Source organism: Macaca fascicularis, chromosome 2 (genome assembly GCF_037993035.2).
Source record: "Macaca fascicularis isolate 582-1 chromosome 2, T2T-MFA8v1.1".
NCBI lineage: Eukaryota > Metazoa > Chordata > Mammalia > Primates > Cercopithecidae > Macaca > Macaca fascicularis.
Genome location: NC_088376.1, coordinates 65,870,820 through 65,897,600, shown reverse-complemented (window position 1 = coordinate 65,897,600; position 26,781 = coordinate 65,870,820).

Below are 26,781 nucleotides of genomic sequence, written 5' to 3'. Positions count from 1 at the left end.
AGAATAATTAGCATTGTAAGAATTGATTTGCAGTTACATGAACCAAAGAAACAAACAAACAAAAAATTCCTGAACTAAAGATACTGTCCCAGAGTGTGTTGTATACTATGAATCTTCTTTCTATGAAGGTGTGGTCTCTTTTTTGCCAAAGCACATAAATATACAGTTATTACTTTGTGAAATTAATTTGTAGCGTAAAAATGATTCCAAGATGTTACATGTAGCTTTGACAAAGAGCACTATAACTTTGGGTGCTCATTTCACTTCTAAATGTTTCCTTTCATACGAAATATCATGTTAATATTTACCTATCTCATCAGGTAGCTGTGAGAAGCAAATAAGAAAAACATAGTTGTTCACCAGTTACTTACCTCGTATTCTTTCTTTGATTTGTAGTAGGGAGTCATTTACCCTATTCCAGTAGAGCTGCAGTAAAGCTGCACCTACATTTTGAAAGGTCATAGCCTCTGCACTCTGATCAGTTCCAGACACACTAGATACCTATGTAGTGGACTTTTCTGGGGAGACACTTCACAGCACTGGGCCCCTTGAGGCCTAGGATCTGAGCCAGGAGCTGCACTTACCCAGATCTAAGGGAATTTCTGTTGGGGTGAACTTAAACATTCTTCTCCACACTTGAGTCCCCATTCTGGACAGAGAATATTGAATGATTTATTAAATTGAAAATCTAAATAAAATAACCCTGGAGCTCTCTCTCAGCATCTACTAGCAACAAGCCATATAAATTCTCATTGGGAGAGTGTTGTGGGTGTCTCTGTGTGCTCATTTTATCTAAAAGGTTTCAATTCATGAAAAGAAAATTACTAAGTCCACTTTGAACACAAAATCAGAATTTCCTATCTAGTTTTGCTTTGATTATTTAATTACTGTGCCATTTTTCAATTGGCTTAGAATTTGGAGAGTATATATTTTTAATTTTTCTGTGCAGAAACTCCTGTGTTTAGAAACAAATAGCACCTGTAATAAAAATATATATACTATCAAGTTTTGCTTGTTTTGAGTTTCATATAAATTGAATCACAGTGTACATATTCTCCTGACTTGCTTATATTGTACTTTCTATTTGTGATATCACCTACATGGATGTACATAATGTGACTTCATTTTGTTTTGTGAATATATTAAACAAAAGTACCAGTAAACTACAAGAAGACATTCAAATATCATATATCATTACCATAATATTAATTATTCTTATTATATTATTATTGTAGTATGTTATTATTTTTATGTTATATAACATTTATATATAAACATATTTTATATATTATATATAACATGCATATATCATTATATTATATTATTATAATATATAATCATATTTATAGGTTTCTATAATATATAATATATAATATGTACTATGTAATATATATTATATATTTTATATATAATATATAATAAATTATATATAAAATAAAAATATATAGATATTTATTATTAAATATATAATAAATTATATATAATATATAAAAAATACAATATATTATTATAAAGATTATAATATATAATATATTTTATATATAAAATATAATATATAATATACAACATATATTATATATATAATGTTTATATATACATAATATATAATATATCAAATATAATAATATAATAATATAATGACGCATATTTTATAGTTATTTTATAACCACAATATATATTATATATTATATAATATATAATATAATAATGTACTATACATTGGATATTATTATATTATAATAATTACATATTATATATTATATTAATATTAATAATATTACTATATTCTCCTCTAGCTTTCAATCCCAGCACTCTAATAAAACTGCTTTCATTACAAAAGCCAATGTCCCTGTCCCCTACATTGTTAAATTCAATATATCTAGACTTCTTTATTTGAACCACCAGCCAGTATTTGGTGCAGTTGGTCATTTCTTCCTTCTTAGCACCTTTCTTTACTTGGTTTCCGGAATATCACACTTATTTTATTGTTTTCCCACATTACTGCAGAGCTCAGATCATTCCTTTTCTTCTGTAGAACGTGTGGGGAATGCAACATCTTGAGAAAAGATGGAGCATGCAGGAAAAGCCCAGTCTCTACTCCAGTTCTCCTTAGAAACAAGGTGTTCTTCAATGCTTTAGCCTAGTGAATACTGCTATGAAGAGGGATCAAAACTAGGGTGGCTGCTTCCTGAGTTCCCTTACTTATAGTGAAAATGGGGCATGTGCAGTTAAAAAATCCATCTATCCTGGGCAGCATTCTGAGGCCTTGGATGGCCAGCTGACAATGAATCCTAAGTTTCAGTTGTTTCTTGCTCCCTTTGTGTAAGCAGTAAATCTGCTTCATATAACTTGTGTGTTCTGTCTTACCAGATTCAGACAAGTTATAAACCTGTGCTCAGTGAAACTGATTCACTCTTTCCTATACTCCTTTACTGAGACCACTTCTATTAAAATGACCTTGGTCAAAGCCATAATTCTCTCTTTTCTGGACTAGTTTACAACACCCCTATCTGCAACATCTGCTCCTCTCATTGCCTAAACCACAGCCATTCTACCTTTCTTTAGTTCAAAGCTGGCAGAATGATTCCTTAAAATCTTTCATTATTATTATTATGCTTTAAGTTCTAGAGTACATGTGCATAATGTGCAGGTTTGTTACATATGTATACATGTGACACGTTGGTGTGCTGCACCCATTAACTCGTCATTTATATTAGGTATATCTCCTAATGCTATCCCTTCTCCCTCCCTCTACCCCACAACAGGCCCCTGTGTCTAATGTTCCCCTTCCTGTGTCCAAGTGTTCTCATTGTTCAGTTCCCACCTATGAGTGAGAACATGCGGTGTTTGGTTTTCTGTCCTTGCAATAGTTTGCTGAGAATGATGGTTTCCAGCTTCATCCATGTCCTTACAAAGGACATGAACTCATCCTTTTTTATAGCTGCATCGTATTCCATGGTATATATGTGCCACATTTTCTTAATCCAGACTATCATTGATGGACATTTGGCTTGGTTTCAAGTCTTTGCTATTGTGAATAGTACCGCAATAAACATATGTGTGTATGTGATTTTAGAGCAGCATGATGTACAATCCTTAGAGTATATACCCAGTAATGGGATGGCTGGATCAAAAGGTATTTCCAGTTCCAGATCCTTGAAGAATCCCCACACTGTCTTCCACAATGGTTGAACTAATTTATACTCCTAACAATGTAAAAATGTTCCTATTTCTCCACATCCTCTACAGCACCTGTTGCTTCTTGACTTTTATTTATTTATTTATTTGTTTATTTATTTTTTATTATTATTATACTTTAAGTTCTAGGGTACATGTGCATAACGTGCAGGTTTGTTACATATGTATACTTGTGCCATGTTGCTGTGCTGCACCCATCAACTCGTCATTAACATCAGGTATAGCTCCCAATGCAATCCCTCCCCTCTACCCCCTCCCCATGATAGGTCCCAGTGTGTGATGTTCCCCTTCCCGAGTCCAAGTGATCTCATTGTTCAGTTCCCACCTATGAGTGAGAACATGCGGTGTTTGGTTTTCTGTTCTTGTGATAGTTTGCTAAGAATGGTGGTTTCCAGCTGCATCCATGTCCCTACAAAGGACACAAACTCATCCTTTTTTATGGCTGCATAGTATTCCATGGTGTATATGTGCCACATTTTCTTAATCCAATCTGTCACTGATGGACATTTGGGTTGATTCCAAGTCTTTGCTATTGTGAATAGTGCCGCAATAAACATACGTGTGCATGTGTCTTTATAGCAGCATGATTTAGAATCCTTTGGGTATATACCCAGTAATGGGATGGCTGGGTCATATGGTACATCTAGTTCTAGATCCTTGAGGAATCGCCATACTGTTTTCCTTAATGGTTGAACTAGTTTACAATCCCACCAACAGTGTAAAAGTGTTCCTATTTCTCCACATCCTCTCCAGCACCTGTTGTTTCCTGACTTTTGAATGATCGCCATTCTAACTGGTGTGAGATGGTATCTCATTGTGGTTTTGATTTGCATTTCTCTGATGGCCAGTGATGATGAGCATTTTTTCATGCGTCTGTTGGCTGTATGAATATCTTCTTTTGAGAAATGTCTGTTCATATCCTTTGCCCACTTTTTGATGGGGTTGTTTGTTTTTTTCTTGTAAATTTGTTTGAGTTCTTTGTAGGTTCTGGATATTAGCCCTTTGTCAGATGAGTAGATTGCAAAAATGTTCTCCCATTCTGTAGGTTGCCTGTTCACTCTGATGGTAGTTTATTTTGCTGTGCAGAAGCTCTTTAGTTTAATGAGATCCCATTGGTCAATTTTGGCTTTTGCTGCCGATGCTTTTGGTGTTTTAGACATGAAGTCTTTGCCCATGCCTATGTCCGGAATGGTACTACCTAGGTTTTCCTCTAGGGTTTTTAAGGTATTAGGTCTAACATTTAAGTCTCTAATCCATCTTGAATTAATTTTCATATAAGGAGTAAGGAAAGGATCTAGTTTCAGCTTTCTGCTTATGGCTAGCCAATGATCCCAGCACCATTTATTAAATAGGGAATCCTTTCCCCATTTCTTGTTTCTCTCAGGTTTGTCAAGGATCAGATGGCTGTAGATGTGTGGTGTTATTTCTGAGGACTCTGTTCTGTTCCATTGGTCTATATCTCTGTTTTGGTACCAGTAGCATGCTGTTTTGCTTACTGTAGGCTTGTAGTATAGTTTGAAGTAAGGTAGTGTGATGCCTCCAGCTTTGTTCTTTTGACTTAGGATTGTCTTGGAGATTCGGGCTCTTTTTTGATTCCATATGAACTTTAAAGCAGTTTTTTTCCAATTCTGTGAAGAAACTCATTGGTAGCTTGATGGGGATGGCATTGAATCTTTACATAACCTTGGGCAGTATGGCCATTTTCAGGATATTGATTCTTCCTATCCATGAGCATGGTATGTTCTTCCATTTTTTTGTGTCCTCTTTCATTTCACTGAGCAGTGGTTTGTAGTTCTCCTTGAAGAGGTCATTTACATCCCTTGTCAGTTGGATTCCTAGGTATTTTATTCTCTTTGAAGCAATTGTGAATGGAAGTTCATTCATGATTTGGCTCTCTGTCTGTCTGTTACTGGTGTAAAAGAATGCTTGTGATTTTTGCACATTAATTTTGTATGCTGAGACTTTGCTGAAGTTGCTTATCAGCTTAAGGAGATTTTGGGCTGAGACAATGGGGTTTTCTAAATATACAATCATGTCATCTGTAAACAGGGACAATTTGACTTCTTCTTTTCCTAACTGAATACCCTTGATTTCTTTCTCTTGCCTGATTGCCCTAGCCAGAACTTTCAACACTATGTTGAATAGGAGTGGTGAGAGAGGGCATCCCTGTCTAGTACCAGTTTTCAAAGGGAATTTTTCCAGTTTTTGCCCATTCAGTATGATATTGGCTGTGGATTTGGCATAAATAGCTCTTATTATTTTGAGGTACGTTCCATCAATACCGAATTTATTGAGCGTTTTTAGCATGAAGGGCTGTTGAATTTTGTCAAAAGCCTTTTCTGCATCTATTGAGATAATCATGTAGTTCTTGTCTTTGGTTCTGTTTATATGCTGGATTATGTTTATTGATTTGTGAATGTTGAACCAGCCTTGCATCCCAGGGATGAAGCCCACTTGATCATGGTGGATAAGCTTTTTGATGTGCTGCTGAATCCGGTTTGCCAGTATTTTATTGAGGATTTTTGCATCGATGTTCATCAGGGATATTGGTCTAAAATTCTCTTTTTTTGTTGTGTCTCTGCCAGGCTTTGGTATCAGGATGATGTTGGCCTCATAAAATGAGTTAGGGAGGATTCCGTCTTTTTCTATTGATTGGAATAATTTCAGAAGGAATGGTACCAGCTCCTCCTTGTACCTCTGGTAGAATTCAGCTGTGAATCCATCTGGTCCTGGACTTTTTTTCATTGGTAGGCTATTAATTATTGCCTCAATTTCAGAGCCTGCTATTGGTCTATTCAGGGATTCAACTTCTTCCTGGTTTAGTCTTGGAAGAGTGTAAGTGTCCAGGAAATTATCCATTTCTTCTAGCTTTTCTAGTTTATTTGCATAGAGGTGTTTATAGTATTCTCTGATAGTAGTTTGTATTTCTGTGGGGTTGGTGGTGATAGCCCCTTTATCATTTTTTATTGCATCCATTTGATTCTTCTCTCTTTTCTTCTTTATTAGTCTTGCTAGCGGTCTATCAATTTTGTTGATCTTTTCAAAAAACCAACTCCAGTATTCATTGATTTTTTGGAGGGTTTTTTGTGTCTCTATCTCCTTCAGTTCTGCTCTGATCTCAGTTATTTCTTGCCTTCTGCTAGCTTTTGAATGTGTTTGCTCTTGTTTCTCTAGTTCTTTTAATTGTGATGTTAGAGGGTCAATTTTAGATCTTTCCTGCTTTCTCTTGTGGGCATTTAGTGCTATAAATTTCCCTCTACACACTGCTTTAAATGTGTCCCACAGATTCTGGTATGTTGTATCTTTGTTTTCATTGATTTCAAAGAACATCTTTATTTCTGCCTTCATTTCGTTATGTACCCAGTAGTCATTCAGGAGCAGGTTGTTCAGTTTCCATGTAGTTGAGCGGTTTTGATTGAGTTTCTTAGTCCTGAGTTCTTGTTTGATTGCACTGTGGTCTGAGTGAGAGTTTGTTATGATTTCTGTTCTTGTACATTTGCTGAGGAGTGCTTTACTTCCAATTATGTGGTCAATTTTGGAATAAGTGCAATGTGGTGCTGAGAAGAATGTATATTCTGTTGATTTGGGGTGGAGAGTTCTATAGATGTCTATTAGGTCTGCTTGCTGTAGAGATGAGTTCAATTCCTGGATATCCTTGTTAACTTTCTGTCTCGTTGATCTGTCTAATGTTGACAGTGGAGTGTTGAAGTCTCCCATTATTATTGTATGGGAGTCTAAGTCTCTTTGCAAGTCTCTAAGGACTTGTTTTATGAATCTGGGTGCTCCTGTATTGGGTGCATATATATTTAGGGTAGTTAGCTCTTCCTGTTGAATTGATCCCTTTACCAATATGTAATGGCCTTCTTTGTCTCTTTTGATCTTTGATGGTTTAAAGTCTGTTTTATCAGAGACCAGTATTGCAACCCCTGCTTTTTTTGTTCTCCATTTGCTTGGTAAATCTTTCTCCATCCCTTTATTTTGAGCCTATGTATGTCTCTGCATGTGAGATGGGTCTCCTGAATACAGCAGACTGATGGGTCTTGACTCTTTATTCAGTTTGCCAGTCTGTGTCTTTTAATTGGAGCATTTAGTCCATTTACATTTAAGGTTAATATTGTTATGTATGAACTTGATCCTGCCATTATGATATTAACTGGTTATTTTACTCGTTAGTTGATGCAGTTTCTTCCTAGCCTCGATGGTCTTTACATTTTGGCATGTTTTTGCAATGGCTGCTACTGGTTGTTCCTTTCCATGTTTAGTGCTTCCTTCAGGGTCTCTTGTAAGGCAGGCCTAGTGGTGACAAAATCTCTAAGCATTTGCTTATCTGTAAAGGATTTTATTTCTCCTTCACTTATGAAACTTAGTTTGGCTGGATATGAAATTCTGGGTTTAAAATTCTTTTCTTTAAGAATGTTGAATATTGGCCCCCCACTCTCTTCTGGCTTGTAGAGTTTCTGCCGAGAGATCTGCTGTTAGTCTGATGGGCTTCCCTTTGTGGGTAACCTGACCTTTCTCTCTGGCTGCCCTTAAGATTTGTTCCTTCATTTCAACTTTGGTGAATCTGGCAAGTATGTGTCTTGGAGTTGCTCTTCTCGAGGAGTATCTTTGTGGCGTTCTCTGTATTTCCTGGATTTGAATGTGGGCCTGCCCTACTAGGTTGAGGAAGTTCTCCTGGATGATATCCTGAAGAGTGTTTTCCAACTTGGTTCCATTTTCCCGCTCACTTTCGCTTCCTGACTTTTTAATGATCACCATTCTAACTGGTGTGACATGATATCTCATTAGGGTTTTTTTTTTTTTTTTTTTTTTTTTTTTTAATTTATTTATTATTATTATACTTTAAGTTGTAGGGTACATGTGCATAACGTGCAGGTTTGTTACATATGTATACTTGTGCCATGTTGCTGTGCTGCACCCATCAACTCGTCATTTACATCAGGTATAACTCCCAATGCAATCCCTCCCCCCCCCCTCTCCCCATGATAGGTCCCGGTGTGTGATGTTCCCCTTCCTGAGTCCGAGTGATCTCATTGTTCAGTTCCCACCTATGAGTGAGAACATGCGGTGTTTGGTTTTCTGTTCTTGTGATAGTTTGCTAAGAATGATGGATTCCAGCTGCATCCAAGTCCCTACAAAGGACTCAAACTCATCCTTTTTTATGGCTGCATAGTATTCCATGGTGTATATGTGCCACATTTTCTTAATCCAATCTGTCACTGATGGACATTTGGGTTGATTCCAAGTCTTTGCTATTGTGAATAGTGCTGCAATAAACATACGTGTGCATGTGTCTTTATAGCAGCATAATTTGTAATCCTTTGGGTATATACCCAGTAATGGGATGGCTGGGTCATATGGTACATCTAGTTCTAGATCCTTGAGGAATCGCCATACTGTTTTCCATAATGGTTGAACTAGTTTACAATCCCACCAACAGTGTAAAAGTGTTCCTATTTCTCCACATCCTCTCCAGCACCTGTTGTTTCCTGACTTTTTAATGATTGCCATTCTAACTGGTGTGAGATGGTATCTCATGGTGGTTTTGATTTGCATTTCTCTGATGGCCAGTGATGATGAGCATTTTTTCATATGTCTGTTGGCTGTATGAATGTCTTCTTTTGAGAAATGTCTGTTCATGTCCTTTGCCCACTTTTTGATGGGGTTGTTTGTTTTTTTCTTGTAAATTTGTTTGAGTTCTTTGTAGGTTCTGGATATTAGCCCTTTGTCAGATGAGTAGATTGCAAAAATTTTCTCCCATTCTGTAGGTTGCCTGTTCACTCTGATGGTAGTGTCTTTTGCTGTGCAGAAGCTCTTTAGTTTAATGAGATCCCATTTGTCAATTTTGGCTTTTGCTGCTGTTGCTTTTGGTGTTTTAGACATGAAATCTTTGCCCATGCCTATGTCCTGAATGGTACTACCTAGATTTTCCTCTAGGATTTTTATGGTATTAGGTCTAACATTTAAGTCTCTAATCCATCTTGAATTAATTTTCGTATAAGGAGTAAGGAAAGGATCCAGTTTCAGCTTTCTACTTATGGCTAGCCAATTTTCCCAGCACCATTTATTAAATAGGGAATCCTTTCCCCATTTCTTGTTTCTCTCAGGTTTGTCAAAGATCAAATGGCTGTAGATGTGTGGTGTTATTTCTGAGGACTCTGTTCTGTTCCATTGGTCTATATCTCTGTTTTGGTACCAGTACCATGCTGTTTTGGTTACTGTAGCCTTGTAGTATAGTTTGAAGTCAGGTAGCGTGATGCCTCCAGCTTTGTTCTTTTGGCTTAGGATTGTCTTGGAGATGCGGGCTCTTTTTTGGTTCCATATGAACTTTAAAGCAGTTTTTTCCAATTCTGTGAAGAAACTCATTGGTAGCTTGATGGGGATGGCATTGAATCTATAAATTACCTTGGGCAGTATGGCCATTTTCACAATATTGATTCTTCCTATCCATGAGCATGGTATGTTCTTCCATTTGTTTGTGTCCTCTTTGATTTCACTGAGCAGTGGTTTGTAGTTCTCCTTGAAGAGGTCCTTTACATCCCTTGTAAGTTGGATTCCTAGGTATTTGATTCTCTTTGAAGCAATTGTGAATGGAAGTTCATTCCTGATTTGGCTCTCTGTTTGTCTGTTACTGGTGTATAAGAATGCTTGTGATTTTTGCACATTAATTTTGTATCCTGAGACTTTGCTGAAGTTTCTTATCAGCTTAAGGAGATTTTGTGCTGAGACAATGGGGTTTTCTAAATATACAATCATGTCATCTGCAAAGAGGGACAATTTGACTTCTTCTTTTCCTAACTGAATACCCTTGATTTCTTTCTCTTGCCTGATTGCCCTAGCCAGAACTTCCAACACTATGTTGAATAGGAGTGGTGAGAGAGGGCATCCCTGTCTTGTGCCAGTTTTCAAAGGGAATTTTTCCAGTTTTTGCCCGTTCAGTATGATATTGGCTGTGGGTTTGTCATAAATAGCTCTTATTATTTTGAGGTACGTTCCATCAATACCGAATTTATTGAGCGTTTTTAGCATGAAGGGCTGTTGAATTTTGTCAAAAGCCTTTTCTGCATCAATTGAGATAATCATGTGGTTCTTGTCTTTGGTTCTGTTTATATGCTGGATTATGTTTATTGATTTGCGAATGTTGAACCAGCCTTGCATCCCAGGGATGAAGCCCACTTGATCATGGTGGATAAGCTTTTTGATGTGTTGCTGAATCCGGTTTGCCAGTATTTTATTGAGGATTTTTGCATCGATGTTCATCAGGGATATTGGTCTAAAATTCTCTTTTTTTGTTGTGTCTCTGCCAGGCTTTGGTATCAGGATGATGTTGGCCTCATAAAATGAGTTAGGGAGGATTCCCTCTTTTTCTATTGATTGGAATAGTTTCAGAAGGAATGGTACCAACTCCTCTTTGTACCTCTGGTAGAATTCAGCTGTGAATCCATCTGGTCCTGGACTTTTTTTGGTTGGTAGGCTATTAATTGTTGCCTCAATTTCAGAGCCTGCTATTGGTCTATTCAGGGATTCAACTTCTTCCTGGTTTAGTCTTGGAAGAGTGTAAGTGTCCAGGAAATTATCCATTTCTTCTAGATTTTCCAGTTTATTTGCGTAGAGGTGTTTATAGTATTCTCTGATGGTAGTTTGTATTTCTGTGGGGTCGGTGGTGATATCCCCTTGATCATTTTTAATTGCGTCGATTTGATTCTTCTCTCTTTTCTTCTTTATTAGTCTGGCTAGTGGTCTGTCAATTTTGTTGATCTTTTCAAAAAACCAACTCCTGGATTCATTGATTTTTTGGAGGGTTTTTTGTGTTTCTATCTCCTTCAGTTCTGCTCTGATCTTAGTTATTTCTTGCCTTCTGCTAGCTTTCGAATGTGTTTGCTCTTGCTTCTCTAGTTCTTTTAATTGCGATGTTAGAGTGTCAATTTTACATCTTTCCTGCTTTCTCTTGTGGGCATTTAGTGCTATAAATTTCCCTCTACACACTGCTTTAAATGTGTCCCAGAGATTCTGGTATGTTGTATCTTTGTTCTCATTGGTTTCAAAGAACATCTTTATTTCTGCCTTCATTTCGTTATGTACCCAGTAGTCATTCAGGAGCAGGTTGTTCAGTTTCCATGTAGTTGACCGGTTTTGATTGAGTTTCTTAGTCCTGAGTTCTAGTTTGATTGCACTGTGATCTGAGAGACAGTTTGTTATAATTTCTGTTCTTGTACATTTGCTGAGGAGTGCTTTACTTCCAATTACGTGATCAATTTTGGAGTAAGTATGATGTGGTGCTGAGAAGAATGTATATTCTGTTGATTTGGGGTGGAGAGTTCTATAGATGTCTATTAGGTCTGCTTGCTGCAGAGATGAGTTCAATTCCTGGATATCCTTGTTAACTTTCTGTCTCGTTGATCTGTCTAATGTTGACAGTGGAGTGTTGAAGTCTCCCATTATTATTGTATGGGAGTCTAAGTCTCTTTGTAAGTCTCTAAGGACTTGCTTTATGAATCTGGGTGCTCCTGTATTGGGTGCATATATATTTAGGATAGTTAGCTCTTCCTGTTGAATTGATCCCTTTACCATTATGTAATGGCCTTCTTTGTCTCTTTTGATCTTTGATGGTTTAAAGTCTGTTTTATCAGAGACTAGTATTGCAACCCCTGCTTTTTTTTGTTCTCCATTTGCTTGGTAAATCTTCCTCCATCCCTTTATTTTGAGCCTATGTATGTCTCTGCGTGTGAGATGGGTCTCCTGAATACAGCAGACTGATGGGTCTTGACTCTTTATCCAGTTTGCCAGTCTGTGTCTTTTAATTGGAGCATTTAGTCCATTTACATTTAAGGTTAATATTGTTATGTGTGAACTTGATCCTGCCATTATGATATTAACTGGTTATTTTGCTCATTCGTTGATGCAGTTTCTTCCTAGCCTCAATGGTCTTTACATTTTGGCATGTTTTTGCAATGGCTGGTACCGGTTGTTCCTTTCCATGTTTAGTGCTTCCTTCAGGATCTCTTGTAAGGCAGGCCTAGTGGTGACAAAATCTCTAAGCATTTGCTTATCTGTAAAGGATTTTATTTCTCCTTCACTTATGAAACTTAGTTTGGCTGGATATGAAATTCTGGGTTTAAAATTCTTTTCTTTAAGAATGTTGAATATTGGCCCCCACTCTCTTCTGGCTTGGAGAGTTTCTGCTGAGAGATCTGCTGTTAGTCTGATGGGCTTCCCTTTGTGGGTAACCCGACCTTTCTCTCTGGCTGCCCTTTAGATTTTTTCCTTCATTTCAACTTTGGTGAATCTGGCAATTATGTGTCTTGGAGTTGCTCTTCTCGAGGAGTATCTTTGTGGCGTTCTCTGTATTTCCTGGATTTGAATGTTGGCCTGCCCTACTAGGTTGGGGAAGTTCTCCTGGATGATATCCTGAAGAGTGTTTTCCAACTTGGTTCCATTTTCCCCCTCACTTTCAGGCACCCCAATCAGACGTAGATTTGGTCTTTTTACATAATCCCATACTTCTTGCAGGCTTTGTTCGTTTCTTTTTCTTCTTTTTTCTTTTGGTTTCTCTTCTCGCTTCATTTCATTCATTTGATCCTCAATCGCTGATACTCTTTCTTCCAGTTGATCGAGTCGGTTACTGAAGCTTGTGCATTTGTCACGTATTTCTCGTGTCATGGTTTTCATCTCTTTCATTTCGTTTATGACCTTCTCTGCATTAATTACTCTAGCCATCAATTCTTCCACTTTTTTTTCAAGATTTTTAGTTTCTTTGCGCTGGGTACGTAACTCCTCCTTTAGCTCTGAGAAATTTGATGGACTGAAGCCTTCTTCTCTCATCTCGTCAAAGTCATTCTCCGTCCAGCTTTGATCCGTTGCTGGCGATGAGCTGCGCTCCTTTGCCGGGGGAGATGCGCTCTTATTTTTTGAATTTCCAGCTTTTCTGCCCTGCTTTTTCCCCATCTTTGTGGTTTTATCTGCCTCTGGTCTTTGATGATGGTGATGTACTGATGGGGTTTTGGTGTAGGTGTTCTTCCTGTTTGATAGTTTTCCTTCTAACAGTCAGGACCCTCAGCTGTAGGTCTGTTGGAGATTGCTTGAGGTCCACTCCAGACCCTGTTTGCCTGGGTATCAGCAGCAGAGGCTGCAGAAGATAGAATATTTCTGGACAGCGAGTGTACCTGTCTGATTCTTGCTTTGGAAGCTTCCTCTCAGGGGTGTACTCCTCCCTGTGAGGTGTGGGGTGTCAGACTGCCCCTAGTGGGGGATGTCTCCCAGTTAGGCTACTCAGGGGTCAGGGACCCACTTGAGCAGGGAGTCTGTCCCTTCTCAGATCTCAACCTCCGTGTTGGGAGATCCACTGCTCTCTTCAAAGCTGTCAGACAGAGTCGTTTGCGTCTGTGCAGAGGTGTCTGTGTGTCTTAGTTTACTGTGCCCTGTCCCCAGAGGTGGAGTCTACAGAGACAGGCAGGTTTCCTTGAGCTGCTGTGAGCTCCACCCAGTTCGAGCTTCCCAGCAGCTTTGTTTACCTACTTAAGCCTCAGCAATGGCGGGCGCCCCTCCCCCAGCCTCGCTGCTGCCTTGCCGGTAGATCACAGACTGCTGCGCTAGCAACGAGGGAGGCTCTGTGGGTGTGGGACCCTCCCGGCCAGGTGTGGGATATGATCTCCTGGTGTGCCTGTTTCCTAAAGCGCAGTATTGGGGTGGGAGTTACCCGATTTTCCAGGTGTTGTGTGTCTCAGTTCCCCTGGCTAGGAAAAGGGACTCCCTTCCCCCTTGCGCTTCCCAGGTGAGGCAATGCCTCGCCCTGCTTCAGCTCTCGCTGGTCGGGCTGCAGCAGCTGACCAGCTCCGATCGTCCGGCACTCCCCAGTGAGATGAACCCAGTACCTCAGTTGAAAATGCAGAAATCACCGGTCTTCTGTGTCGCTGGCGCTGGGAGTTGGAGACTGGAGCTGCTCCTATTCGGCCATCTTGCTCCGCCCTCATTAGGGTTTTGATTTGCATTTCTCTGATGGCCAGGGATGATGAGCATTTTTCATTTGTTCATCGGCCTCATGAATGTCTTTTTTTGAGAAGTGTCTGTTCATATGCTTTGCCCACTTTTTGATGGGGTTGTTTGCTTTTATCTTGTAAATTTATTTGAGTTCTTTGTAGATTCTGGATATTAACCTTTTGTCAGATGAGTAGATTGCAAAAATTTTCTCTGATTCCGTAGGCTGACTGTTTATTCTGATGGTAGTTTCTTTTGCTATGCAGAGGCTCTTTCGTTTAATTAGATCCCATTTGTCAATTTTGGCTTTTGTTGCCATTGCTTTTGGTGTTTTAGACATGTAGTCCTTGCCCATGCCTATGTCCTGAATGGTATTGCCTTGGTTTTCTTCTAGGATTTTTATGATTTTAGATCTAACATTTAAGGCTTTAATCCATCTTGAATTAATTTTTGTATAAGCTGTAAGGAAGGGATCCAGTTTCAGCTTTCTACATATGGCTAGCCAGTTTTCCCAATACCATTTATTAAATAGGGAATCCTTTTCCCATTTCTTGTTTTTGTTGGATTTGTCAAAGATCAGATGGTTGTAGATGTGTGGTATTATTTCTGAGGCCTCTGTTCTGTTCCATTGGTCTATATCTTTGTTTTGGTACCAGTATCATGATGTTTTGGTTACTGCAGCCTGGTAGTATATTTTGAAGTCAGGTAGCGTGATGTCTCCAGCTTTGTTCTTTTGGCTTAAGGTTGACTTGGCAATGCAGGCTCTTTTTTGTTTCCATATGAACTTAGAGTAGTTTTTTTCCAATTCTATGAAGAAAGTCGTTGGCAGCTTGATGGGGATGGCATTGAATCTATAAATTACCTTGGGCAGTATGGCCATTTTCATGATATTGATTCTTCCTATACATGACCATGGAATATTCTTCCATTTGTTTGTGTTCACTTTTATTTCATTGAGCAGTGGTTTGTAGTTCACCTTGAAGAGGTCCTTCACACCCCCTTATAATTGGGATTTCTAGGTATTTTATTATCTTTGAAGCAATTATGAATGGGAGTTCACTCATGATTTGGCTCTTTGTTTGTCTGTTACTGGTGTATAAGAATGCTTGTGATTTTTGCATATTGATTTTTGTTTCCTGAGACTGCTGAATTTGCTTCTAAGCTTAAGAAGATTTTGGGCTGAGACAATGGGATTTTTTAACTATACAATCATATCATCTGCAACAGGGACAATTTGACTGAGAATAGAACCAAGTTGGAAAACACTCTTCAGGATATTATCCAGGAGAACGCCTCCTACCTAGCAAGACAGGCCAACATTCAAATTCAGGAAATACAGGGAACATCACAAAGATACTCCTCGAGAAGAGCAACTCCAAGATACATAATTATCAGATTCACCAAAGATGAAATGAAGGAACAAATGTTAAGGGCAGCCAGAGAGAAAGGTCAGGTTACCCACAAAGGGAAGGCCATCAGACTAACAGCAGATTTCTCAGCAGAAACTCTATAAGCTGAGAGTGCTTCTGTAAGAAGAGAGTGGGGGCCAATATTCAACATTCTTAAAGAAAATAATTTTAAACCCAGAATTTCATATCCAGCCAAACTAAACTTCATAAATGAAGGAGAAATAAAATCCTTTACAGACAAGCAAATGCTGAGATATTTTTTGTCACCACCAGGCCTGCCCTACAAGAGCTCCTGAAGGAAGTGCTAAACATGGAAAGGAACAACCAGTACCAACTACTGCAAAAACATGCAAAATTGTAAAGACCTTCAATGCTGGAAAGAAACTGCATCAACTAACGAGCAGAATAACCAGCTAACATTGTAATGACAGGATCAAACTCACACATAACAATATTAACCTTAAATGTAAATAGGCTAAATGCTCCAATTAAAAGATACAGACTGGCAAATTGGATAAAGAGTCAAGACCCATCAATATGCTCTATTCAGGAGACTCATCTCACGTGCAGAGACATACATAGGCTCAAAATAAATGGATAGAGGAAGATCTACCAAGCAAATGGAAAACAAAAAAAGGCAGGGGTTACAATCCTGTCTCTGATAAAACAGACTTTAATTCAACAAAGATCAAAAGAGACAAAGAGGGTCATTACATAATGGTAAAGGGATCAATTCAACAGGAAGGGCTAACTATCCTAAATATATATGCACCCGACATAGGAGCACTCAGATTCATAAAACAAGTCCTTAGAGACCTACAAAGAGACTTAGACTCCCACACCATAATAATGGGAGACTTTAACACCCCACTGTCAACATTAGACAGATCAATGAGACAGAAAGTTAACAAGGATATCCAGGAATTGAACTCATCTCTGCAGCAAGCAGACCTAATAGACATCTACAGAACTCTCCACCCCAAATCAACAGAATATACATTCTTCTCAGCACCACATAGCACTTAATCCAAAATGGACCACATAGTTTGAAGTAAAACACTCCGCAGCAAGTGTAAAAGAACAGAAATTATGACAAACGGTCTCTCAGACCACAGTGCAATCAAATTAGGACTCAGGATTAAGAAACTCATTCAAAACCATACAACTACATGGAAACTGAACAACTTGCTACTGAATGACTACTGGGTACGTAATAAAATGAAGGTAGAAATAAAGATGTTCTTTAAAGCAATGAGAACAAAGACACAACATACCAGAATCTCTGGGACACATTTAAGCAGTGTGTAGAGGGCAAGTTATAGCACTAAATGTCCATAAGAGAAAGCAGGAAAATTCTAAAATTGACGCCCTACTGTCACAACGAAAAGAACTAGAGAAGCAAGAGCAAACACATTCAAAAGCTAGCAGAAGGCAAGAAATAACTAAGATCAGAGCGGAACTGAAGGCAATAGAGAGACCAAAGACCCTTCAAAAAAGCAATGAATCCAGGAGCTGGATTTTGGAAAACATCAAATTGATAGGCCACTAGCAAGACTAACAAAGAAGAAAAGAGAGAGAGAGGATCAAATAGATGCAATAAAAAGTGATAAAGGGGATATCACCACCGACCCCACAGAAATACAAACTGCCATCAGAGAATACTATAAACACCTCTACGCAAATAAACTAGAAAATCTAGAATAAATGGATAAATTCCTGGACACATACCCCCTCCCAAGACTAAACCAGGAAGAAGTTGAATCTATGAATAAAACAATAATATGCTCTGAAATTGAGGCAATAATTAACAGCCTACCTACCAAAAAAAGTCCAGGACCAGATGGATTCACAGCCGAATTCAATCAGAGGTACATAGAGGAAATTGTACCGTTCCTTCTAAAACTATTCCAGTCAATAGAAAACGAAGGACCTCTCCTTATTTCATTTTATGAGGCCAGCATCATCCTGATACCAAAACCTAGCAGAGACACAACAACAAATAGAATTTTAGACCATTATCCCTGATGAACATTTATGCGAAAATCCTCAATATACTACTGGCAAACCAAATTCAGCAGCACATCAAAAAGCTTATCAATCAGGATCAAGTCAGCTTCATCCCTGGGATGCAAGGCTGGTTTAACATTGATTACATTTAATCAATAAATGTCATCCAGCACATAAACAGAACCAATGACAAAAACCACATGATTATCTCAATAGAGGCAGAAATGGCCTTGGACAAAATTCAATAGCCCTTCATGTTAAAAACTCTCAATAAACTAGTATTGATGGAATGTATCTCAAAATAATAAGAGCTATTTATGACAAACCCACAGTCAATATCATACTGAATGGGCAAAAACAGGAAGCATTCCCTTTGCAAACCAGCACAAGATAAAGGTGCCTGAAAACCGGCACAAGACAAGTATGCCCTCTCTCACCTATTCAACATAGGGTTGGAAGTTCCGGCCAGGACAATCAGGCGAGAGAAAGAAATAAAATGTATTCAATTAGGAAACAATGAAGTCAAAGTGTCCCTGTTTGCAGATGACATGACTGTATAATCAGAAAATCCCATCATCTCAGCCCCAAATCCCCTTAAGCTGATAAGCAACTTCAGCAAAGTCTCAGGATGCAAAATTAATGTGCAAAAATCACAAGCATTCTTATACACCAATAACGGACAAACAGACAGTGAATACCCATTCACAATTGCTTCAAAGACTATAAAATACCTAGGAATCCAACTTACAAGGGATGTGAAGGACCTCTTCAAGGAGAACTACAAACTACTGCTCAACGAAATAAAAGAGGACACAAACAAATGGAAGAACATTCCATGCTCTTGGATAGGAAGAATCAATATTGTGAAAATGGCCACACTGCCCAAGTTAATTTATAGATTCAATGCCATACCCATCAAACTACCAATGACTTTCTTCATAGAATTGAAAAAAAAAAGGAAAAAAAGCTTATCCACCATGATCCACCATGATCAAGTGGGCTTCATCTTTGGGATGCAAGGCTAGTTCAACATACGCAAATCAATAAACGTAATCCAGCATATAAACAGAACCAAAGACAAAAACCACAGGATTATCTCAATAGATGCAGAAAAGGCCTTTGACAAAATTCAACAGCCCTTCATGCTAAAAACTCTTGATAAATTAGGTATTGATGAGACGTATCTCAAAATAATAAGAGCTGTTTATGACAAACCCACAGCCAATATGATTCTTTAAAAAATCTTAATCAGATTATATCTCTCTTCCAGCTAAAGCCCTTCAAGGACATCCACACACTTGACAGTAAAAGTTTAAGTCTATAGAATGGCCTAGAAGGCTCCACGTGATTCAGCACTTAACTATTCCTCTGAGCCCATTTCCAGTACTCTCCCCATCCATCCCTTTGCTGCATTGGCTTTGTGGCTGTTCCTTGAACACAGGAGTTTCCTTCCTGCCTTGGGGTCTTTACACCCCTTTAAGTGCCACACAATTTTGCCAGGTATTTCTCTGTGTAACTTCAACTCCAGCTTCTTAATAATTTATTCAAGTATTACTTGTTCTGTTTTTGTTTGTCTAATTCAACTCTCATCCGCGTGTTGGCACTTTTAATTTCTCTTATTATTATCTACCTTTTAAAAATTTATTTGAAAATAGCCTTATGACATACAATGAGTATTGTGGATTTCATGCTCTCCATTTTTAAACCAGAAAGTCTAAAAAGTTTCAGCTTTTTATTTCTTTTGTTCACTGAAATATCTCAATACCTGAAAATGCCTGGACATCATGGTTACTAGAACAATAGTTATTGAATAAAGTTCCCTTAGCATGACTTTATTTATATAATATTCTTCTTGACCTAATTGCCCCATATAACATTTTTTGAATTACTCGTGTATGTGTTCTTTTAATATGCCTTGTGCTTATTAGTGTACTATAACAATGATGTAGTTTTTTATACTGTGTGAAGTCATGCTCAATAAAAGAACCCAAAGCTGACAGCTTTCACCAAGAAATTGAATTATATGGTGATATGTTTGTATCTTACTTTCAGGGTTATTGATATTGCTTATCATGAAAGTTTAGTTAACACAAATAGATGCTTTGACTCATGAATCATTAATTTGAAGACTTATTCTGTCTCTGCCTTCATCCTGTATCTTTATTTTCTACTGATTTTTTTAATATATATCTTGCTATAACAGCAGAGGCATCAAGTGTATATTCTAGAATTAGAGTACTGCCTAAATCCCAGATTTAGTACATTTTTGCTGTGTGTCCTTGGGCCATCTACTCCATATCACTATGTCTCAAATTCTACATATGGAAATTACAGATAAGAATTTTATATCTCACAAGATTTTTCTGAATATTAAATGAGTTATTATATGTAAAGCACTTAAGGAGTGTCTGACACAGAGTAGTTGCTAATGATTAATATGTACCTTACATTAAATTAATTACATTTCCTGTTTATTGCTACAGTATCTGAATCTTCCAGCATTCTACATGTTTTTAATTAAATTCCATTATTCCCTCAGAACACTTACTCAGTGAAAACAGGTAAGAAATGAGTCTTTAGAGATTTAATAATATAATTTACTTTCTCTTTTATAATTTAAATAAATTTTACTCATGCTTTTGTGATGTTGTGAGCCTCTCTCTCCTCTTCCTCTTCCTTTCACTCTGTCTCAAACCTGAGTATTCTATGTTTACCAAGGTTGATTTTCTTTGCCATCAATATATTTCACCAGGGTAATTATTTTTTCAGATACTGTAGCTATAGGTAGAGAATTTTTAATCTTCCCATTGAGTGGAGGCCTCTCTTTTTTTGAGTTTAAAAACAGGTATAAATATCTCAATGCTGACAGATAAACATCTTTTGAAAAAAAAATGTTAACATAGTTTGTGAGAAAAATCACTAGGCTTCCTAAGCGGTTCTGGCTAAGGGCATTATTGTTTAATATTGTAAAACCTGGTATTATAAGTTTACATTCATGAGATATAAAGCCATGCTTTGTGTGGGTTGAAGTGTAATGGTTTGGAGATTTCTCCAATCCTTTCTCAAGCATAAGATAGTACTTCTAGGACCTTTCTTATCCAATATGCAATGGTATGAATACCTGGAAAATGGCAACATTTTATTAAAGCCATGGTTATGGTCTTTATAAGAAACAAATATAGCTGAGAACCTTCCTGAAATTAGAGCTAATATTTGGCACAAATATTTATTCTAAGTATTATAAAGACTATCTTTGCAATTATAAACAATGCTATGATGGGGACAGCTTACATGCTTTCAAACATTTTATCTAGATTCTCACATGTAAGTCTGAATGTATTCCTTATGGGCTGAATTTCCTCCATTTTATTGTATGTGTTCTCTACAATATACTTTCAAATATTTTATCTAGATTTTCACATGTAAGCCTTAATATATTCCTTACAGGCTAAATCTCCTTTTTCACTTTATTGTATATGTTCTCTATCTGCCACAGTTCTTGATTGCACAAGCACAAAAAGACTAGTTCAAACAAATTTAAGTTTTAAAGTAGTTCATATACTGGGTTACTCAACTAATACAACAAAATCTGGAGCACCATGAAAGAAAAACTGTAAAACACAAGAGAGATTTTAAAGTCACAGAAAAGAGAGCTGCAGGACCAGTAAGGAAGGCCATGATGCGGTTTTACCTTTATTGTATATAGAATAAGCACTAAACAAAGGGAGCCCTGCAGGCTACATTGCAATGACCACTTCTTGAAATTAGACATTGTCTTTGCTATTGATCCTAAGTTGATTTACTACACTCTATGTTTCTTTTCATCACAATTTTTTAATTCAAAGCACAAGATTTTGGGTCTGACTTGCTAAGCAAGAAAGGCTAGAAATAAAAGTATCTGCTCTTTTCTTGCTTCCATGTTTGAAAGCAAACTCTACTTGGCCCTGATTTTCATCAAGCAGTTAATTTTTGAAACCTATGATGAGGTTCAGAATAGGTCACCAAAAAATAAGTTTGATTCAATTTCTGCTAGTTTGTCAATTAAATTAATTTAAGAAATAGGGCGGTATTTTTATGTGAATCAAAAGTAACACATTTTTATTATAAAAAATTAAGCAAATACCCCTCGAAATAACTACCGTTAACAATTTGATGGGGGGAGGCAAAGAAGATGGTCAAATAGAAGCCTTCACCAATCATCCTTCTCACAGGAATACCAAATGCGGCAACTATCTACTTTAAAAGAACCTTCATAGGAACTAAAAATCAGGGGAGCAATCATAGTATCTGTTTTTAATTTTATATCACTTACAGATACCCTGAAGAGGGTAAGAAAGACAGTTCTAAATTGCTGACACCACCCCTCTGCATCCTCCACAGCAGCTATGTGGCACAGAGTTTTGTGTGACTGGGGTAGGGAAAGCACAGCGATTGTGGGTCTTTGCATTAAAAGTCAGTGCTTTCAACACTGGGAAGAATTCGACCAACAGACACAGAGTGAGCATTTAGACCAAACCAAGGCAGAAGGGAATTATTCATCCCAGCAGTCAGAACTTGAGTTTCTGCAGGCCTTACTGCTGTGGACTTGATATGGTTTGGCTGTGTCCCCATCATATCTCATTTTGAATTGTATTTCCTGCAATACCTACACATCGTGGGAGGGACCTGATGGGAAGTGATTAGACCATTGGAGTGATTCCCTCATGCTTTTCTTATGACAGTGAGTTCTCATGAGATCTGATGGTTTTATAAGGAGCTTTTTCCCTTTTCATTCTGTACTTCTTGCTGCTGCCATGTGAAGAAGGATGTGTTTTCTTCCTCTTCTGCCATGATTATAAGTTCCCTGAAGACTCCCCAGACATGCTAAACTGAGTCAAGTAAACTTATTTCTTTTATAAATTACCCAGTCTTGGGTATGCCTTTATTAGCAGCATGAAAATGGACTAATACAGGGTAAAGGACTCTGGGAACTTAAGTAAACGTGAAAGGCAGTCTAGGCCCGAAAGACTTCAACACCTAGGTAAGTCTTAGGGTAGTGCTCCGCTCAGATGTAGTAGACTTCACCCACTGAGACACCAGCTGAGATTCTTGTGTCACCTCAACTCAAACCCCAATCAGTACAGCTCTTAGCTCCATAAAAGATCCCTTCCTCCCACTTGAGGAGAGAAGAAGGAAGACTAAAAAAGATTCTGTTTTGCAACTTGGCTTTCAATTCAAGCATAGTGGAATAGGCCATGAGATAGAGGCATGAGGACTCTATCTCAGGCCCTAGCTCCCAGATGACATTTCTAAAGAAACCATAGGCCAGAAGGAAACCTGTTGTCTTGAAGGGATGGACTCAATTTTGGCAGGATTCATCACCTGCTAACTAAAGAGCCCTTGGACCCTGAAAAACCACTAGTGGTAACTAGGTAGTAGGTAGTATACACCATGTGCCTTGGGTGAGACTCTGAGACATGCTGGCTTCAGGTGTGACCCAGCATATTCAAGGCTGTGGTGGCTACAAGGAGAGACCTTTCTGCTTGACAAAAGGAGATGGAAGAATCAAGGGGATTTCATCTTCCAGCTTAGGTAACAACTCAGCCACAGTGGAAAAGAGTACCAAGTGGGTCCTTAGCATCCCTGTTTCCAGTCGTTGGATCTTGAACAACATTTCTGGATCTACCCTGGGCCATTAGAGTGCTTACTATCCTGAAGGATGAGTCCTAGGAATAACAGCACTCACCACAAGCTGACCAAAGAGCACTTGGGCCTTATGTGAATATCAGGAGTACTTTTACAGTACTCCCCATGGGTCCATGACAATGGTAGGCATAGGGACAGACTCTCCTGCCTGGGGAAAGGGAAGGGAAGAATGTGAAGGACTTTGTCTTGTGGTTTTGGTGCCAGCTTAGCCATAGTAGAAGAGAGCACCAGATAGATTTCTAATATTTCTAACTCTATTTCATAGTTCCAAATAGCATCTCTGGCTCTGCCTGGGACCCGGGACCCAGGGGAACTCATCATCCTAACGGGAAAGAAAGGAAACTGTGTGGCATCACCAGCTGCTGACTGAAGAGCCATAGGATCTTGAGCAAGTGTAGGCAGTAGCTAGGTAGTGGTTACAATGCACCTTGGACAAAACCCAGTGCAATGCTGGCTTCAGGTTTGACCCAGCACCGTCCCAGTGGTATTGGCCACAGGGATGCTTGTGTCACATTTCTCCCAGCTCCAGGAAGCTCAGGACAGAGGGATAGACTCCATTTTTTTTTTTTTTTTTTTTTTTAGAGAAAATTAATAAGAGAAGAAAACACATGACTCTTTTTGGTAGTACCAAGAATTCTTCTGGATCTCATCCAGGAACAACAAGGGAGTCCCTCTATCTATTCTACAGCTTTTGGATGAAATATTCATCACTTAATCATGATTAATAACATTTTAAACTTATTGTTGAATTCAATTCACAAGCATTTTTGTGAGGATTTTTGGGTCAAAGTTCATCAGGGTTATGGGCCTGTAGTTTGCCTTTTTTTAGGTGTGTCTTTGTCTGTTTTTGGCATCTGGGTAATATTGGGTGAAGCCATCAAGTCCTGGACTTTATTTTATTTTATTTTATTCCCTACAGCTTTGATCTCTTTACTTATTATTTGTCTGTTCAGGTTTTGGATTTCTTCATGTTTCAATCTTAGTAGGTTGTATGTATCTAGGAATTTATCCATTCTATCGAGGCTTTACAATTGATTGGCATAAATTCCTCATAGTAGCTTCTAATGGTCTGCGGAATTTCTACAATATTAGTTGTAATGTCACAATTTTTGTCTCTAAAGATTGTATTTATTTGGATCTTCCCTACATTTTTTTCGTTTGGGTAAAGGTTTGTCAGTTTTGTTTATCTTTTCAAAACACTTTATTTTGTGAATGTTTTGTTCTATTTTCTTTGTTTCAATTTCATTATTTCTACTGTGATCTTTATTTTTTCCATTTTTCTAGTTATTTTGGGTTTGATTCACTCTTGCTTTTCTAGTCTTTAAGATACATTGTTATGTTGTTTATTTAAAGTTTTTCTATTTTTTAATATAGGTGCTTGTAACTCTAAATTTCCCTCTCGGTACTCTTTCACTTTATTCTGTAGGTTTTGGTATGTTGTGTTTTCATTATCACATTTTGCAAGACATTTTATAATTTTATTTTTAATTTCTTCCTTGGCCACTGATTATTAAGAAGAATATTAATTTCCACTTTTTTGTCTAGTTTCTAAAATTATTATCAATTTATTTCATTGTGGTAAAAAATTTGATATTTGATATTATTTCAATTTTTTAAAAAATGTTTTAAGGCTTATTTTGTGGCCTAATATATGGTTTATTCTTGGGAATTATCCATGTGCCGAGGAGAGGAATGTGTATTCTGTAGCTTTTGGATGAAACATTCTGTATAAATCTATTAACTTGTGTAGTACAGATTAAGTCACATGTTTCTTTATTGATTTTTCTCTCTGGATGATTTGTTTAATAGTGAAAGTGAGATGCTGAAATCTGCAGCTATCATTGTACTGTGGTCTATCTCTCTCTTTAACAGTATTTGCTTTATATAGTTGGGTTATTCATTTTGGGGTACATATATAATTATATTTGTTATATCATCTTGGTGAATTTACCCTTTTATCATTGAATAAGATATTGTCTTTTTATATAGCTTTTGTCATGAAATCTATTTTGTCTGGCATAAGTATAGGTAATTCTGCTCATTTTTGATTTCCATTTTCATGAAAAGATCTTTTATCATATCATACCTTCGTTTTCAGTTTACGTATGTGTTTATGATGAAATGTTTTTCTTTTACATAATAGATCATTTAGCTTCGTTTCTCTTTTTATCAATTCAACCACTCTATGTTTTTTGATTAAATAGTTTAGTCCATTTGCATTCAATGTTATTACTGATAAGTAAGAATTTTCTTCTGTCATTTTGTTATTTGTTTTCTTGTTGTTTTGTGGTCTTCTTTCCTTCCATTTTCGTGTCTTCCTTTTAGTGAAAGTAATTTTCCTGGTGGTGTGAGAAATTGATTTATCTTTATTTTTTGTGTATGTGTGGTATATTTTTGATATTTGGTTTCCATGAGGCTTGGAACTAATATAATCCATTATTGTAAACTCATGACAACTTAACACAGATTACATAAACAAACAAGCAAAGAGAAAACTCATAAAAACTCTATACTTTAACTTTGTTATTCTGCATTTTAACTTTTTGTTGTTTCTATTTATATCTGATTATACTGCCTATGTCTCAAGCATTTGTTGTAGTTAGTATTTTTGATCAGCTTATCTTTCATTCTTTCTACTCGATATGAAAAATTTACACACCACAGTTACACTGCTGTAATACTCTGTGTTTCTCTGTGTACTTACTATTACCAATGACTTTTGTACCTTCAGGAGATACTACTCATTAATATCCTTTTCTTTCAGATTGAATAACTCCCTTTAGCATCCCCTGTAGGACAATTCTGGTGTTAATGAAATCCTTCAGCTTTTGTTTGTCTGAGAATGCCTTTATTTTTCCTTCATATTAGAAGAACATTTTTACTGGATATACTATTTTGGAAAAAGTTTATTTTCTTGGGCATTTTAAACATGTCATATCACTATCTCCTGGCCTGTAAGATTTTCACTGAGAAGGCTGTCATTAGATATATTGAAGATCATTTTTATTTTATTTGTTTTCCTTATATAGCTGTTTTATGATTTTTTTTTATATATTGATCTTTTAGAGTTTGATTGTTAAATGTCTTGTGACAACTTTGTTTGGGTTAAATCTGCTAGGTGTTTTATAATCTTCTTGTTTAGTATCTTTCTGTAGGTTTGGAAAAGTCTCTGTTATTATCCCTTTGAATAAACTTTCTACTTCAATATCTCATTTTACTTCCCCCTTAAGTCCAATAACCTTTAGATTTGCACTGTAGAGAATTTTCTAGGTCTCGTAGGCATGCTTCATTCTTTTTCATTCTTTCTTTGTCTCATCTGACTGGATTTTCAAATAGCCAGTCTTCAAACTCACTAATTTTTTCTTCTGTTTGATCAGTTCTGCTATTAAGAGAATACTGAGGTATTCTTCAGTATATTTTTTACATTTTGAACTCTAGAATTTCTACTTGATTTTTAAAAATTATTTCAATCTCTTTGTAAAATTTATCTGTTAGGATTCTGAATTCA